This window comes from Silene latifolia, chromosome 7 (genome assembly GCF_048544455.1).
Source record: "Silene latifolia isolate original U9 population chromosome 7, ASM4854445v1, whole genome shotgun sequence".
Taxonomy (NCBI): Eukaryota; Viridiplantae; Streptophyta; class Magnoliopsida; order Caryophyllales; family Caryophyllaceae; genus Silene; species Silene latifolia.
The window spans coordinates 81,703,849-81,713,150 of record NC_133532.1 but is presented as its reverse complement, the minus strand read 5'-3'; the positions used below and the strand labels follow the sequence as shown (position 1 = coordinate 81,713,150).

At 33.6% G+C, this 9,302-nt stretch overlaps 1 non-coding gene across 1 annotated transcript; it reads right to left on the bottom strand.

The window, feature by feature from the left end:
- Positions 1 to 492: 492 nt before the first annotated feature.
- Positions 493 to 599, bottom strand: LOC141593712 (small nucleolar RNA R71). Its single transcript, XR_012521781.1, has one exon. It is a non-coding gene; the product is annotated as a small nucleolar RNA R71 (small nucleolar RNA).
- Positions 600 to 9,302: the final 8,703 nt, after the last annotated feature.

Sequence of the window (9,302 nt, the reverse complement as noted above, 5' to 3'; positions counted from 1 at the left end):
ACTTTGAGAGGTATTGGTGAGGTTGTAGATATCCAACCAAATACTCTTGAGTTCATCAACCCTTTTGCAAGAGAAGGTGAGGAGAACCCAACATAAAATCAACCACACAATCAACACACAATGCCTAAGTTTTCATCACATTCCGTACCAACCGAGGAGAACCTACCCAATGGTACTCCCACACCACAACACTTAACCGGAAATTTTATTGCAAAATCCGCATTTATCCAATTAGTCGAAAGAAGCCAATTTGGGGGGATGCCTAGTGAAGACCCTCATTCTCACATGGAGACTTTTTGTGACTATTGTGATGCGATTTCACAAACCGGAGTGACTCAAGACCAAATTCGATGGGTCTTATTTCCTTTTTCTCTAATTGGTACCGCGAAACAATGGTTAAAGAGCCTTGATAAGGCTACTCTTGGAATCGACTCTTGGAAGAAGTTGGTTCTAGCTTTCTACAAAAAGTTCTACCCTCCGGAAAAGACTAACATGCTAAGAGCCCAAATCACGGGTTTTAAGCAAAGGGACGAAGAATCTTTGTATGAAGCTTGGGAGCGATTCAAAGGAACTTGCCGCTCATGTCCTCATCATGGACTTAGCGAGTGGTTCTTGGTACAACAATTTTGGAATGGTCTTTATGAAGACTCCTGAAACATTCTCAACATGGGATCAAATGGTATGTTCACCGAAGTTGACGATAACCAAACTTGGAACAAGATTGAGGAAATGGCGGTCCATAATTCACAATATAGTAGACCTCGCAAGGCTACTAGAGGAGGAAAGCATGAAGTGGACACTATTACTCAATTGGGTGCTCAACTTAGTGAAAGATCATAGATCCATATTAGACTCTCTAATAAAATTTAAATTATCTCATAATTTATCATTTAGGTGATCTATGTAACATGCATGCAAATATAAAAGCATGAAAATGAAAGTTTAAGGAAAAACAATTTCCTTACATTGATTTTATGGTAAAAAGGGCACAAACTAGTTCACCTTACTAGTTTGTTCTTGAGCTCATAACAAATGGATGATCCTCCTCACATATCTTCAAAGAGAAGATCTCCTTCATGATGCACCCAAGAATTTACCTAAAAATAATAACAAGTATTTAACTAGAAACTTGTTAAAATTATACCCTTGATATTATTTGTAATATTACTAACAAATCTTAGTAATAAAAAGTATTACTAACTTCTTAGTAAAGATGAATAATTATTTTTAGAGAGATGATTTATTTTTGTTCACATGCAAAACATACAATATGTTGTAGTGAAGAAATGAACAAAGGATGGAGTATAAGGAAGGGAAAAGTGGCGGGTGGGATGGAATGTGGTAGTGGACAAATTGTCTTATATTATTTAATCTTACATCACATGCAAAAATCTATATAAGATAACTTATGGTAGTATATAAGGTAAGGTGAAATGATTATGTTACTAATCATCCACTACTCTATTTTACACGGTCCACTTGCCCATTTACGGGTCCATGTTAGTTTTTATATTTGTCGCACAAATACGTGTAATTTTATTTTAAACATCGTTTCATGTTTAAATACTTCCATAATTAATTCGTCCAAATCACTCCGTAAATATACGTGTACCACTACACATATTATTTACGTACTAATATTAATCACATTAATCAATTAGTACAATTTTAGTGAATTAACAATTAATTAACTAAAACCCGTCTAATTTATTATTCAATTATCACATAATTAAATAATAACTGTCGTTCCTCGAGTTCGCAACTCGAATTATCTCTTAAAATAATTGACTAACCTTTTAGTCTACAAATCAAGGGACTAAATAAATTGTATCTCATACAATTAATTAGTTGTCTATTGGGGTTCGTTCCTATAGGTGTGACCGAAAGGGATCAGTTGATCACCGCCGTCTCACGACAATAACGTCAAACTCTAGTCAACCAACCGTTATCGATTTACGTTAATCAACTGACGAGGATCAAATAAATAAATATCTGATGATATTCCGTTAATGAGATTTATTATGTTAACGCACTATTGTGGAGGACACTAACTCCAACAAACGCCCACTTGTCCCACACAAGTTGTGCGCTACCAATTCTCTTGTCCGTTTTAATCTCCCACTCAATGCAAGGTGTCTTTCAGGTCGCACTTGCACACGAACATATCGCGAGTGGTTTTCTCGATCGGGAGTGTGACTACCTGACCGAAAAAATCTCTCACAGATTACTTCCGAGCGTGGCCACGCATTTGTATTCATTAACTCCTCGAGTGGCCTTGAGATATATTTACCCAACGTGGGTGGACAATTCCTGTATGCCCTATCTATCCTATTGTACAATACAGCTCACCATGACCTAGTAAATGCCCTATTTGCCTCCTTTTACGGCACGACCTAGGACAAAAACCAAAGTCACTCGAAAACTGCACTTGCTCAGATAATAGTCTCCAGTCAAAAGAATTGACTCATTAGAACATCTTAGAGATCCCCGCCACGACCAGGCGTCTATAATAGAACTTAGGGACTCTCTAAATGGTCAATGTCCGGCAAAGTGTCACACACTCTGCCTATGTAATCGACTAGTCATCATGTATGACCTTATGGTGTTAAACAACCATCAATCGACTTACAATCTAGTCACTCCGAGACGTCACCTCATTAAGTGACTAGGGACAAAATATAATGTTCATCTTATTCACTTGAATAGTGTTCAACATTGTCTCCACAACTTATTCAGATAAACAAGGTATTCATGTTCTCAGTCAAACTGAATAATTGAGTTCTTAAAGAAACTCTAACAATGAATGCGATCATCACTTATGTAAATATCAAAACTCTATCCAATATTTACATAACGATCTTTAGCAATTAAGGTATACTCTTCAATCACATTGAAATGACATAACCATCATGTCTACCTTATGCATACGGCTTTGGTTAGAGGATTAGCAACAGTTGCATCACTCTAATTTCCATTGTTATTTTCCTTTGTTCTATGCAATCTTTTCATCACACAGAGCCTTTCTAAGTACATGTCTAAACAAGTTTTTAGACTCTGGTTCTAAAGCCAGTCAAACACTCCCACTGTTTTCACAGTCTCTTGGGATACGATATTCGGCTAACAGAACTACTCTAGTCCTATTAAAATCCGGATATCAACTATCTCTTATACAATATCGGATATTGTAATGTACTTAGCTTTCGTTCATGATTTATACGTATAACTCTTATACAAATCCTTCATATGACATCTTTTATGTATGACTCCTCAAACATATATGTATAACTTCTTATACATATTATTCTTTATGCACATAACACTTTTACATGCTAACCATTCCTTAACGAGGCCCATAACATCTTATAAGCGTAGGAATGTTTCCGTGTAATCCTTTTACACAAAATTCATAAATTCCTCCAAACTACAAGAGTAAATCCTCAGTGCTTCTCAAGTACTCAAGGATGCTCTTGATAATGATCTAGTGACACTCACTAGAAAATGATTGGTAATGACTTCTCATATTCTCAACATGATAAGTCCCGACGAGAGAAGCTTTTAGCATATTTAATAGATCCTGCACCGGAAGCACAAGAGATCATATTAATTGTTCAACAACTTGAACGAGTCAAGAATCTTATCACATAAGTCTCTTGACTAAAATGCTAATATCCAAAGAGATCTATCTCATTAGATCCGGATATTTAATATGCGCCATGCTACTCTCAAGTATTCACCCGAGAATATTTCTAGTCACTAATATGTCAAACACATATTTAGACTAAGAAACATCACCTTAGCTACATTTCTGGTCACTAATATGTCAAGCACATATTTAGACTAAGAAACTCACTTTAGCTCCCACTAAACTCCATGTATCGTCTTGTTATCTCGACACTCGAGTAATACCGTTTTGATAGACTACATGATTGAACCCAAAGTTCCAACTCTTTGACGTATATAGATCACAAAAGGGATCTTTCAAGCATGCTAGGCTTCTTAGCATTGACAACATCAACAAAACTTCTCCCAAGGAGAAAGTTTCATTATTCATTTGCCGAATCTCATCCTCATGAGAAGCTATATTGCTAAGAACATACGAATTGATAAAGGCATTTGGGTTGTCACAAAACTCTCTATAACAAGCCCAAAATTTTAAACATCTTATGTAACCTTTACGACAAGATCAAGGTAACCAACCAAAGTATTCACCTTATATCAAGTCTTTGAAAACATCTCGTGTTTCCTTCCTTATCGCATCGTGTGCAAGGAGATCAATTCGAATTGCATGGTGACACGCCATCACATAGAGTTCATACTATAGAAATGCCTTTGATGAGGGTTTAAGATTCGTCACTTTTGAAAAGTAACGCAATATTATCGCAAAATTATCTCCTTATAACCACTGAGCCACAATAAAGAACGTCTTCTTGCATTGTACTCACCACTGAGCCTCAATAAAGGCATTGTACTCACCATTGAGCCTCAATAAAGAACATCTTCTTGCATTGTACTCAGTTTGTGGGTCTTGGACTTCTGTAAGTTCAAAATTTCTCCCACTCTGTCTTCCAGAAAATGAAAATCTTTCTGGAAAGACAGTATTATGAGCCACAAACTCTTTGTTCTCGTTTTGGAGGAGTAAAAACCAAGTGGTTCAATTTTGGATAACCCTCACAAATACACAAATTGGTTCTGAACATAAACATTTATGATCCCAAATGTATAAAAAGACAAGTTAGGGACTCTCCCTATCCATATCTCATATGGAGTCATTTAGGCTATTATAGTCGGGGTTTAAACTTTTAGTGAGAAAATAGCTTACAAAAGTTGCGAAAAACCTCAAACTATATCTCGTAAAGTTCGGTTAATATACTTGACTACACCATACTCTATGGTGTCCCAAGGAGAAGGTATTATGTGAACTGGTTCACAATCTTCTTAATGATTATCAAGGTCATTACTTGATATTACCCATTTGATCTTCAAAGTCATTACTTTGAAACTTCCGATCAACATCTTGATCTTGACGTGCTTTTGGTTTACTACTTCATTTTGAAAATATAACACGTTTCAAAAATCACTTTTATGTCTTATTAAATAGATACGAGGTTTTCATATCTACTTAACATTACGGTAAAAGTAACGAAGTATATATATAACCAACTATTGTCCTTACACATCCGTATGTATATGGTCAATCACCTCACTATTGTGTTTCTTTTCTGCAAAAGAAAACATAATACATGCACACATACCATAAGACTCACAATCAAATGGTTGTTCGATGTGCTTATCGTTTATTCGTGTAAACGAATTTACTTGAGGTTTGATCAATTTGGGTTCACCGAATTAGAGACATTAAAATCTACAAGATAGTATAATATTTAGTTTTCGTGAAGAATGTAAAATTCCTCTAACTTGAGTGGTCTAAACCAACCACCAAGTCATCATAGGAGTAGGTACAACATTTTGTTTTAAATCACATGAGTGATGCCTTCTATGTATAAACATAGATAATTACATTCTTTTAAAACCAAATTTAGGTACATTTGTCCCTATCGAAATCATTGCTACTCTAGCACCATTTCGATACAAAAAATGTCCTATGCCAGACGTCTTACGTTTTATCAATTCATATAAACTTCTTTACAAAGAAATGACCCGTACTTGGTATCTCATACCAAGATAGTGGAACTAGCCTATCCATTGAGTAGATGTCTCTTTCAACTTTGTTCTATCGCATACATCTAGGGTTGATACTTCCTAACTCCCACTCACTTTCACATTCCTCTTTGCTTCAATCAAGCAAAAATGAATCTCATGAAGACCTCTCTTCATGTCATTCGTGATATTTTATACAGTTAGTAAGAGTGAATTACTATAAAGTGAGTGCAACATGTGGCAAAATCTCAATTTCTTGCGAAATTGGACTACCTAACCGTTCAATTGTTATCATATGCCTAAACTCTTTAGCGCATAAACAATCGATTTGGCCTTTCTCGAAGTGAGCCATTTGACGGTATCATATTGGAGTATTATAAGTGTTTTTGAAAACTCTTTTCGCAATCTTTTGAATTACACTTGAGTAATTAAAACTAATACGTCATCTTCATGACGGAGGTGTCACTTCCGAAATCAAGACTCTCTTGATAAAATGTGACTTCCTTTTAAACTCGTAATATGAGTTTGCAACATAAAACCCCTTTTTAATATGTATGGACGTTAAGTTGTATAATAATCGCAAAACTCGTAGTAAGCTTATGTAGGTGAATTGGTAAATCATGTTACCAATCATTAATTCCTTCAAAAAAAAACCGCTTCCTTTGAAAGAACGAAACGAATATAATAATAAATAGAGGATGAAGTGGGCGATGTCATAGTAAATTCATTAAAGAAAAAGAACGAAAAATAGGAAAAAATAACATTCAATGTTTTAAAAATACTTGTGAAAAAATAACATGTTCAACAAGTTTTAGCATTTATATAATGATCTCTCACTAAATTATATAAATAATTCCAAGACCCAAATATTAAACAAAAATGAGCATCGCTTGGGCGAAACATCCCATAATTGTGTAAATCCGGTAAGTCACGTTGACTAATTCTACCTCTAGAACTCTTGGTCGATGAATTTCCTTAAATCCATCTACTAGCCCTGGAACACAAGACCGTCTTATATCCCGTTGAGTCCAACCAATTTTGGGGTGTGATAACCGCTTACCACCCTACTTACTCAAGGTAAAAAGAGAACACCCCGCTTGGGCGAGCGTGGTTCTAATGAACAAGAGATTCATAGGTGTTACTAATTGGTAAGGCTAATCTCAATTTTAGTTATGTGAGAGATCTTGTCAATTTAGTCATAAATTCCTTATAAGTGAATTAATTCGGTGAATGTAAATGACGTGAATTGACAACCGCGAAAAATAAAATGCATGTGAATGGCGATTTTGGCATGCGCGAAAATAAAACAAGCAAACATGTAAGCATATGAATAAATCCTAGTATGGCCACCTAGTTAATAAAAACTAGTCTATTACATTTCGGAAACCAACTCCTTGGTCCCTTGCCTCTTCATTCCAAAAGTGGCTCTTCCTTGTGGGATTTGGAACACCTTCCAAAAATAGACTCCGTCTCGATGTAATCCGTCTTTTGGAAACGCCGGTAAAAATAACTATTACAATTGAATTACATAGCTATTCCTATTATACATTAATTAATAAAATAAATAAAACTATTAATTAATTACAAACCGACGATACGAGATCGTATTTAATTACAAACAAATCGATATTCCCATTCATTTCGGGTAATAACGATTAAAATTAAACTAGGCCATACTAGGTACAACAAGATAAATACTTTAAATAAATGACAATCATTCATTCAACTTAAATAAATATGCTTAAAATGCTGTAAAATGATGCCAAAATCGCCCTATCTATCATTCATTGGTATCCATCTCGGTTTTTGTGGATTTAATCGATTTTTAACATGTAAAAATCAATAATCAACTCTTAAATCTCACTTAAGTCCAAACTAATTGTCCAAACTGTTTTGAACCTCAAAATTAGTCCTCACTAATTTTATGATGAATAATTAGTTTGATTTGGTGATATTTTGCTAATTTAATCGGTACAATCATAATATTTAAGTAAAAATCCAAACTAATTGAAAAATTACCCAAAAAAATGAAACAAAAATTTTGAGTATTCTGGAACACTCCCAAGAACACCAAAAAGTCAGAAAAATTGCCCAAAAATTCCAGATAAATTTTATGAAGAAAAAGATCGATATTTATCGGTTTTTAACCACTAAAACCAATAAACATCAAAATAAAGTGAAAACACATTTTAAAATTCCCTTTTAACATTTAAATAATATTTTTAAATGTACATAAATTTATCAAGGGAAGAATCAAATGTTTCGAAATTATGATTATTTTATTTCACTTTTATCGACTTTTATCTCATAAAATCAATAAACATGCAAACAATTCGAACCAACCTTCAACCTTTTGCATACAATCAGTAGAAAACATGCATGAAATACCATAAAAAATCCATACACCGAATCAACGTTTAACTATTTTTAGTCAATTTTTAACTAAAATACGGCATTTTGACTCGGTTTTCTACCAAAAATCATTAAAAATAGCAAAATAACTTCAAAAATCACCAAACTTAACCACAAACCTTTTAAGATCAGTAGGTATGCATGCCCTAAAAATTTCGTGCTAAAACCTCTTCTAACACAATTTTTGAGTTTTTATAAATTATCTCATAATTCATTAAAATGCTTAAAATCAACATGCAAATTACAAGCCTAAGCTCTGATACCACTTGAAAGATCATAAATCCATATTAGACTCTCTAATAAAATTTAAATTATCTCATAATTTATCATTTAGGTAATCTATGTAACATGCATGCAAATATAAAAGCATGAAAATGAAAGTTTAAGGAAAAACAATTTCCTTACATTGATTTTATGGTAAAAAGGGCACAAACTAGTTCACCTTACTAGTTTGTTATTGAGCTCATAACAAATGGATGATCCTCCTCACAAATCTTCAAAGAGAAGATCTCCTTCAAGATGCACCCAAGAACTTACCCAAAAATAATAACAAGTATTTAACTAGAAACTTGTTAAAATTATACCCTTGATATTATTTGTAATATTACTAACAAATCTTAGTAATAAAAAGTATTACTAACTTCTTAGTAAAGATGAATAATTATTTTTAGAGAGATGATTGATTTTTGTTCACATGCAAAACATACAATATGTTGTAGTGAAGAAATGAACAAAGGATGGAGTATAAGGAAGGGAAAAGTGGCGGGTGGGATGGAGTGTGGTAGTGGACAAATTGTCTTATATTATTTAATCTTACATCACATGCAAAAATCTATATAAGATAACTTATGGTAGTATATAAGGTAAGGTGAAATGATTATGTTACTAATCATCCACTACTCTATTTTACACGGTCCACTTGCCCATTTACGGGTCCATGTTGGTTTTTATATTTGTCGCACAAATATGTGTAATTTTATTTTAAACATTGTTTCATGTTTAAATACTTCCATAATTAATTCGTCCAAATCACTCCGTAAATATACGTGTACCACTACACATATTATTTACGTACTAATATTAATCACATTAATCAAATAGTACAATTTTAGTGAATTAACAATTAATTAACTAAAACCCGTCTCCCAAAATTTATTATTCAATTATCATATAATTAAATAATAACTGCCGTTCCTCGAGTTCGCAGCTCGAATTCTCTCTTAAAATAATTG